The following is a 10,036-nucleotide window of genomic DNA, read 5'->3' as shown; positions in this document are numbered from 1 at the left end:
GAGTTGTCGAAAAAGAAACCCGTGGTAGCAACAACCCTGTTAGATAAACATGGACAACTTATCACAGATTCTGAGGAGAGGCGGAAACACCGGAAGGAACACTTTTGCCAGAAACTGAACCCCACAATAACCCCTGACCCATCTATCCTACTGTCTTTTCAACTACCGGAGTACCCATTAGATCCAAGTCCACCACCATTACGAGAAGAGGTAGTTGCTTCTATACAATCCCTGAAAACAAATAAAGCTCCTGACCCAGATGGCATACAGTCAGAGGTACTTAAGTCGGGCCCAGAAGAACTGGTAGACAGACATCTATCATAAAGTCACAGTAGGCATCTGGGAAACAGGCCACTTCCCCAGATTTTGGGCGAAAGCCATGATTGTCCCCTTTTACAAAAAGGGTGAAAAAGTTGACTGTAATAACTACAGACCAATTAGTATGACAAGCCAACCGGCAAAGATCCTCATGAAAATCCTACTTGACCGACTAAAATCCCTGACAGACCTCACTTTAGAGGTATATCAGGCCGGCTTCCGAAGAGATCGATCTACTATAGATCATATATTTTCCGCCCGGCAACTGATGGAGAAAAATATAGAAATTGCGAAAGAACTGCTCTTACTTTTTATTGACTTTATACAGGCCTTCGATTTAATATGGCGCAACGGGCTTTGGCACGTACTTCTGCATTATTGAGCCCCCAAAACATGGTAACGTTGATCAAAGATATGTATTTGAACTTCTTTAGCCAGGTTCAGACGCCTGAGGGATTGACAGAAGGGTTCCAAACGTAAGCAGGTGTTCTTCAGGGTTGCCTCCTATCCCCTCATCTACTTAATCTCTTTCCAAACGGAGCCTTATCACTTGCTAAAATCAAAGAATGTACATCCATTGGAGAGAGGCTTGTCACCAAATTGGCTTACGCAGACAACATTATGAGAATTAACAGTCATAAACATCTCGTCCAAACAGGCACAAACCAGATAGTGTCAGCAACCCGAAGCTCTTTGGATGGTTGTCAATACAACAATTAAAGTTGTTTCGTCATCAATTAAAGCTAATGACGAAAGGCAAATCTCCGCATTTAAAACAAAATGTGTCTGTCGCATAGCAGGGATCACCTACATCGACCGAGTATCCAATGAAGATCTCTGTAAGCTCCTCCACTGCTCATATACTATCATGGACCGAATTAGAAGTCAGCAACTGTGCTGGCCTGGTCATATCAAACGAATGCCGTCAAACCAACTCCCCAAAACCACATTTGAAGGACGGCTACATGGTAAACGACCTCGTGGGCAACCTCGCAAGAGATGGTACGACAACTTCAATAGCAAAAACCTTCCCCAACTCCTGTGTCTTGCACCAGAAAGAACTGAATACCGTCGCCATATTAAACGACTAGTTAGAAGATAAATAGCCTCAATACAGCCACTAAGGTCGGATGGGATATAAGTCAAGTAAGTCATATATAGACATATATATTTTTGATATTTTGAGAAAAGTTTTTATTAAATATAATGCATTTGTATGGCTTTTAACCGGTGTAGGTTCTCATATGCATGGAAAGATTACCCTTGACATTAAAACTCCACTTTCATACGTCACACTTGAATAGCTTTTCACCGGTGTGGGTACTCATGTGTATGGCAAGAATATTCTTGCGAATAAAACTTTGCTTGCATACGTCACAATTGAATGGCTTTTCACCAGTATGGGTTCTCAAGTGATGGGCAAGAATATTCTTATGTTTGAAAATTTGCTGTCATGCATTACATTCGAATGGCTTCTCAACAGGATCCTCACATGTTGAATGAGATGAATATTTTGTACTACATGTATTGCAAATGTATGGCTTTTCACCGGTGTGAGTTATCAAGTGATGGGCAAGAATATTCTTTTGATTAAAACTTTGCTTGCATACGTCATACTTGAATGGGTTCTCACAAAAGTGGATCCTCACATGTTGGATGAGATGAATATTTTGAGAAAATCTCTTATTACATGTATTTCACTTGTATGGCTTTCCACCGGTATGGGTTATCATGTGTATGGCAAGAGTTGTCATAAGATTATCAGGGTTGCAGCGGTAGCTAGCGACCTATAAGAAATTGCATATAGATTGTTTCTCGTCATTTTGAAAATGTATTTCATTCTTCTAATTTACTGCGTGTTCTTCTTTTTTGTCTTTCCTTGTTAGTCAGCTTCCTTGTGGCTAAATTTTCATCAAAAATATCTACTTGTGAGATATTTGTATTCGATAGCTTAGTTTCAGTCCAGTCCTTTAGAAATCGATAGATCTGATTAGTTTCATTTGCAAAAATGATCGTACGATCAAAGGCTTGTTAATCTTTGAAGCTAAAATATTTTTAATTTACAATATGTTTCCTGGCAAAGATAAGGTGGCTTCAGGCCGGCCCCCTTAAAATCCTGAATTTTCTTAAAATATCTGTGCATGTCTTATTCAAACTATGAAGTTAAGTTTTACTTTTTATTATTGGCCACCCTTATATTCACACGTCATGTCTATCCCATATGTGTATGGCAAGATAACTCTTGTCATTAAAACCTTGCCTGCATGTTACATTTGAATGGATTTTCACCGGTGTGGGTTCTCATGTGTATGGCAAGATTATCCTTGCGACTAAAACTTTGCTTACATACGTCACAAATGAAAAGCTTTTCACCGGTATGGGTTCTCATGTGCATGGCAAGATTATCCTTGCGACTAAAACTTTGCTTGCATACGTCACAATTGAATGGTTTTTCACCGGTGTGGGTTGTCATGTGCATTGCAAGAGTTTTCATGCGACTAAAACTTTGCTTGCACACGTCACAATTGAATGGCCTTTCACCGATGTGTGTTCTCGTGTGTATGGCAAGATTATCCTTGTGACTAAAACTTTGCTTGCATACGTCACACTTGAATGGCTTTTAACTGGTGTGGGTCCTCATGTGTTTGACAAGAGTATCCTTGCGACTAAAACTTTGCTTGCAAGAGTCACACTTGAATGGCTTTTCGCCGGTGTGGGTTCTCAGGTGTACGGCAAGATAATCCTTGCGACTAAAACTTTACTTGCATACGTCACAACTGAATGGCTTTTCACCGGTGTGGGTTGTCATGTGCATTGCAAGAGTTCTCTTGCGACTAAAACATTGCTTGCATACGTCACACTTGAATGGCTTTTCCCCGGTGTGGGTTCTCCTGTGTACGGCAAGATAATCCTTGCGACTAAAACTTTTCTTGCATAGGTCACAACTGAATGGCTTTTCACCGGTGTGGGTTGTCATGTGAATTGCAAGAGTTCTCTTGCGACTAAAACTTTGCTTGCATACGTCACACATTAATGGTTTTTCACCGGTGTGTGTTCTCCTGTGTATGGCAAGATAATCCTTGCGACTAAAGCTTTGCTTGCATACGTCACAACTGAATGTCTTTTCACTAGTGTGGGTTGTCATGTGCATTGCTAGAGTTCTCTTGCGACTAAAACTGTACTTGCATAGGTCACAATTGACTTGCTTTTCCCCAGTGTGGTTTGTCATGTGCCTTGCAAGAGTTCTCTTCAGACTAAATCTTTGCTTGCATACGTCACAATGGAATGGATTGTCCCCGGTGTTGGTTCTCCTGTGTATTTCAAGATAATCCTTGCGACTAAAGCTATGCTTGCATACGTCACAATTGAATGGTTTTTCACCAGTGTGGGTTATCATGTGCATTGCAAGAGTTCTCATGCGACTAAAACAATGCTTGCATACGTCACAATTGAATGGTCTTTCACCGGTGTGGGTACTCATATGCATGGCAAGAGTATACTTGCGACTAAAACTTTGCTTGCATACGTCACAACTGAATGGCTTTTCACCTGTGTGGGTTGTCATGTGCATTGCAAGAGTTCTCTTGCGACTAAAACTTTGCTTGCATACGTCACAATTGAATGGCTTTTCCCCGGTGTGGGTTCTCATGTGTATGGCAAGATAATCCTTGCGACTAAAACTTTGCTTGCATACGTCACAACTGAATGGCTTTTCACCTGTGTGGGTTGTCATGTGCATTGCAAGAGTTCTCTTGCGACTAAAACATTGCTTGCATACGTCACAACTGAATGGCTTTTCACCGGTGTGGATTGTCATGTGCATTGCAAGAGTTCTCTTGAGACTAAAACATTGCTTGCATACGTCACACTTAAATGGGTTTTCACCGGTGTGAGTTCTCATGTGTATGGCAAGATAATCCTTGCGACTAAATCTTTTCTTGCATACGTCACAACTGAATGGCTTTTCACCGATGTGGGTTATCATGTGAATTGCAAGAGTTCTCTTGCGACTAAAACATTGCTTGCATACGTCACACTTCAATGGTTTTTCACCGGTGTGGGTTCTCATGTGTATGGCAAGATTATCCTTTCGACTAAAGCTTTGCTTGCATAGGTCACAACTGAATGGCTTTTCACCGGTGTGGGTTGTCATGTGCATTGCAAGAGTTCACTTGCGACTAAAACTTTGCTTGCATACGTCACAACTGAATGGCTTTTCACCAGTGTGGGTTGTCATGTGCATTGCAAGAGTTCTCTTCTGACTAAAACATTGCTTGCATACGTCACAATTAAATGGCTTTTCCCCGGTGTGGGTTCTCCTGTGTATGGCAAGATAATCCTTGCGACTAAAACTTTGCTTGCATACGTCACAACTGAATGGCTTTTCACCAGTGTGGGTTGTCATGTGCATTGCAAGAGTTCTCTTGCGACTAAATCTTTGCTTGCATACGTCACAAGTGAATGGTCTTTCACCGGTGTGGGTACTCATATGCATGGCAAGAGTATACTTGCGACTAAAACTTTGCTTGCATACGTCACAACTGAATGGCTTTTCACCAGTGTGGGTTGTCATGTGCATTGCAAGAGTTCTCTTGCGACTAAAACATTGCTTGCATACGTCACAATTGAATGGCTTTTCCCCGGTGTGGGTTCTCCTGTGTATGGCAAGATAATCCTTGCGACTAAAGCTTTGCTTGCATACGTCACAACTGAATGGCTTTTCACCCGTGTGGGTTGTCATGTGCATTGCAAGAGTTCTCTTGCGACTAAAACTTTGCTTGCATACGTCACAACTGAATGGCTTTTCACCAGTGTGGATTGTCATGTGCATTGCAAGAGTTATCTTGCGACTAAAACTTTGCTTGCATACGTCACAATTAAATGGCTTTTCCCCTGTGTGGGTTGTCCTATGCATTGCAAGATAATCCTTGCGACTAAAGCTGTGCTTGCATAGGTCACAACTGAATGGCTTTTCACCGGTGTGGGTTGTCATGTGCCTTGCAAGAGTTATCTTGCGACTAAGACTTTGCCTGCATACGTCACACTTGAATGATTTTTCACCGGTGTGGGTTCTCATGCGTATAACAAAAGTATTCTTAAAATTATTGCATATAGATCGTTTCTCGTCATTTTGAAAAGATCTCTCATTCTTCTGATTTGCTTCGCAGTCTTATTTTTTGTCAGGTAGCTTCTTGAGCTGGTGGGTCAGCTTCCTTGTGGCTGGATTTTCATCAAAAATGTCTACTGGTGAGATATTTGTAATCGATAGCTCAGTTTCAGTAGAGGCCGTTAGAAACCGTTCGGACTGATTGGTTTCATTTCCAGAAATAATTGTATGATCAAAGGCTTGTTCATTCATTGAATTCATCTTTGAAGGTTCAAACTTGTAAGCTTAATCACGTATCGAGTTGTTTGTATCAAACAAAAAAAAAACAACTAATTTTTAAAATTTCAGACATTTTCTAGTTAGAATTAAAACATTAAAATTATTGCTCGGACACCATAAATATTTTTGGAGTTTACATAATAACTTTAGCATTTCTGAACTGAACTTGAAAATGTTTTCATCCTATTTTTTATATCTTAAAAAGACATTGCTTGAGTCTTTAACAAAAAACATTCGGTAATTATGTTTTTGGAATATGAAATGAAAAAGTGTATACATATATTACTCGGGATTTTTTCTTTTAGAATAACAACATTTGTAGACGTGTTTTTTTCTAATTTAAAACACTTTTTAAACTTTTGGTTACTATGGGCTGGGGTTCACCTTTTACTAGGTTGCAGCTAGAGCTGCAACCATGATTATCTGGGGGATTAACCTTCTCCAGAGAAATCTTTAGGAATTATTGTTCAAGCCTTGAGTAACTTTTGGAGGTTAATAATCATTATAGAGAATGGATAATATACTTTTCCAGGTTGCAGCGGTAGCTAGCAACCTAGTAAGGGACGATCACGCCCCATAGTAAAAAAGGAAATAGGTCATAACTCCCAAAACTAGAATCAGATCAAAACAAAAAGTACACTATTAGAGCCACCTTTTCCGAAACCTCTATATAGGAAACTTATAGTCCCTTATTTTGAACAACAAGGGAAATATACTGGGAGGAAAATCAAGAAAAGCTGCTGAAACTATGATATTCTGCGTATACCAAGAGTGGATCCAGGATTTTTGTTCGGGGAGGGGGGTACCCGATTTTTTCCCTTGGACTTTGTCTAACATTCTGCGTAAGCTGATCAGAACTGTTTACCCACAAAATGCAAAAGGATTTAGTGCGGGAGCATATTTTTTTTCGGGTAAGGTTTTGTCTTTACAGGTAGACTAATTTTCGACTCGGTCAAAAATTTCGACGGGGGGGGTGGCGGTCAAACTGGGTAACCCCTCCCCCTGGATACGGCCTTGGCGTATACGGTATCTTTTTTCTTCTTCTTTTCTTTTTCTTCCTTTCCTCAGATAGCGGGCCCTGGAACATCATCAAGAGCTGTTTTTAATGGCTCATTTTAAAGGAAGTTAATACGGTTAAAACTTTTTGTAATTAAATAAATTTATTTCTAATAAAAAATAATTTTTTTACGAAAAAACCGCATTTTCATGGTCAAAATTGATTAATAACGTCATAATCGTAGGTATAGAATCATCATAATAGAGAGCTGTTTAATGGCTCATTTTAAAGGAAATTACTGTATATAGAAACCTTTTGTAATTAACAAAAATAATTTTTAATACAAAATAAATTTTTACGAAACATTGTACTTTAGTATCATAGGCAGCGCAATAGCACTGCCTAAGTAAAGAACGATGTTGTTACAATGTATTTTTTACTCCATACCAGGGCACTTCGCATCGAAGGAAATGTCATAGAAACTTCGAAAAGGGCTCATTCGACTGGAAATTGGAATGGCTAGTGCCCTTTTAAATAGTCGAAAGAGATTGGAAGGCAACTAACACCCCTTCCACGCCCATTATTTCCCCAAACACATTCAATCGAAATCTTGAGATAGCCATTTTGTTCAACGTAGTTGAAAGTGCTGGAAACTAGGTCGTTGAGGATGACACCCCCCCTTAGCCCTCAGGGCAAGGGTTTCAAGTTATGCCCTGGGGGTAAATTAGGTTTTGAATTTAAATTAAAAGTTCTTTTTAATAAAAAACTATTTTTTTACGAAAAAACCGCATTTTCATGGTCAAGATTGATCAACAGCGTCATAATCGTAAGTATTTAATCATTGTAATAGAGAGCTGTTTAATGGCTCATTTTAAAGGAAATTACTTTATATAGAAACCATTTGTAATTAACAAAAATTATTTTTAATACAAAATAAATTAAAAAAATCAAATGAATTTACTGAAAGAAATGTGAATTGTCAGTTTAATATACACATGCTGATATTTATTCCTTTAAAATCTTAATTAATTTTTGATTTCGTAAAGTTATAAAAGTGAAAACATTTAAACGAATTTCTTCGGTAAAGAGCAAATTATATTCTGGCTTTAAGAAAGTATAGGGTTTATAAACCTACTCAGATTGATTTCTGCTCGTTTTGAGTTTGACTCATTTTAATTTCTGTTTGTTTTGGGTTTTTATTTATTTATTGATACTGATTTGTGATAGTTGTATGCTAGGTAGATTATTTGATTCTATTTTTGTTAATTTTTGGTTTAATGAGGTTCTTTACTTTTTTTGAAAAACTTGTTTTGTGCAAAAAGTTTTTTTTGATTAATTTCTGTTTGTTTTATATTGACATAGTCTTTTTCATGGAAAAAACAAGAGCCTCTTCTGAAGCTAAACAACAATCCCTTCCATAAAAACCTTAAATACCTCCTGGGCATAACTAACAACCCATTCCCATAATCTTCGGGGTTTGTTTCAACCCCAAAAGCCTTGTTATATGATATTTAGACTATTTTGAATAGAATGGCTATTTCAAAATTTATATTAGACGCATTTTGGGACAATATGACGTGTGTGTAGGGGGAGAGGGTAGCTACTCTCTGATCATTTTGACTCTTAAAAAGGGCACTAGAGCGTCTGATTACCAATCCAATGAGCCCCCTTTGAAGTTTATATGACCTCATTTTCTATAAAAACCCTATATGTCCCCAGGGCACAACTTACAACTTTTGCCCTGAGGGCTGGGGGGATTTTTATCCTCAAAGACATAATTTCCAGACCTTTCTGATATGCTTAGCAAAATGGCTATATCACCATTTTGGTTGGAAGTGCTTGAGGAAATGATAGGTGCGGAGGGAGACATATGCCCTCTAATCACTTTCGACTAATAAAAAAGGCACTAGTCCTCTCAATTTCCTATCAAATGAGCCCTTTTTGAAGCTTCTACGATAAAAATTTCCATAAAAATGTTAAATACCCCAAGGGCATAACTTACGACCCTTGTCCTGAGGACTATGGGGCGGAGGGTCGTCATCCTCAAAGACATAATTTCCAGACCTTCCAACTACGTTGAACAAAATGGCCATATCAAAATGCTGATCAGAAATGTCTGGGGAAATGATGGGGGCGGGGGGGGGGGGCTATTCTCCCTCTGATTACTTTCGACTATAAAAAGGGCACTAACCCTCTCAATTTCCAATCGAAAGAGCCCCTTTTTAACTTTTTATGACAACACTTTCTATACGATATTGTATGCCCCCAGGGCATAGTAGAAAAAAGGTATGCAATTTCAGTGATACGCCCATATATGGAAGACAACTCGACTCGAACCAGAACAACATCTCTATATTTCGAACCTAGATCTAAAAATGGCCTATGACGATAATATGCTACTAAGCCAAGGGAAAGGAATTTTGACCTACTTTAGAGAGGGCGTTAGAGTTCAAGTGACAAATTGCAGATTATTTCTTGCAAGGAATTTTGAAATGAGATTCTTACGTACACATAGAATTGGAAATAATTATTTTAAAAAGAGAAAAGGATTGGAATATTAATTGTTTTATCAACTATGGGATAAATCTCAGGGAATGGTAAGTCCATTAAGACCCATATTATTTTTTATTTGGAGGGATGTTTTGATTTAAATTTCCGAATATATTTAACGTGGGAATTTTAAATGTATAAGTGTGGTCGGTATAATAAACAAGTACTAAACGGGGAGTGTGGTCAATATTTATTTAAAGAGAGAGAGGCTTGAAATATTATTTACATATCAATTAAGCTATGTATGAGGGAATAGTGGCTCCATTAAGAGATTAACTAAAAAAACAAGTTTTTTTAACTGAAAGTAAGGAACGACGTTAAAACTTAAAACGAACAGAAATTGTTCCGTATATGAAGGGGGCTGTCCCCTCCTCAACCCCTCGCTCTTTACGCTAAAGTTTTTTTTATCAAACTTTCAGACATACCAGTTTCCATCCCAAGATTTTGAGAGAACCAGTATACATTATTAATTAAATCTATCTGGCAGTTTGGTGTTCATTTTGTGTGTGAATATTGCCGAAACTAAGATTCCGGTTTGTTATCCCGCTCTGGCCTCACATGGGGTAAAGATAGAGTACTTAATGATATTATTTTTTTATTCTTATATCACTTTCTGTCTCCACAGACTTGAATTAATAGGATACGACCTTTTAAGCCATCTAACACTGAACAAATTAGAAATTTTATTTTTCATCCTCTTCTGAATTCGCTTAGGGGGAATATGGGATACTAAAGGACTGAATTTTCCAATTCAAATATCATATCCATTTCGAATTAATAAAGAA

At 38.3% G+C, this 10,036-nt stretch overlaps 1 pseudogene; it reads right to left on the bottom strand.

Moving 5' to 3' along the window:
• Positions 1-2,566: 2,566 nt before the first annotated feature.
• LOC148941941 (uncharacterized) lies at positions 2,567-5,134 on the bottom strand (annotated as a pseudogene).
• Between the last annotated feature and the right edge of the window lie 4,902 nt (positions 5,135-10,036).

Source organism: Artemia sp. Qi Xiang Cuo, chromosome 17 (assembly GCF_049724085.1).
Source record: "Artemia sp. Qi Xiang Cuo chromosome 17, ASM4972408v1, whole genome shotgun sequence".
Classification (NCBI taxonomy): domain Eukaryota; kingdom Metazoa; phylum Arthropoda; class Branchiopoda; order Anostraca; family Artemiidae; genus Artemia; species Artemia sp. Qi Xiang Cuo.
Note: the sequence above shows the minus strand (reverse complement) of the source record. Positions and strands in the feature narration are given on the sequence as shown.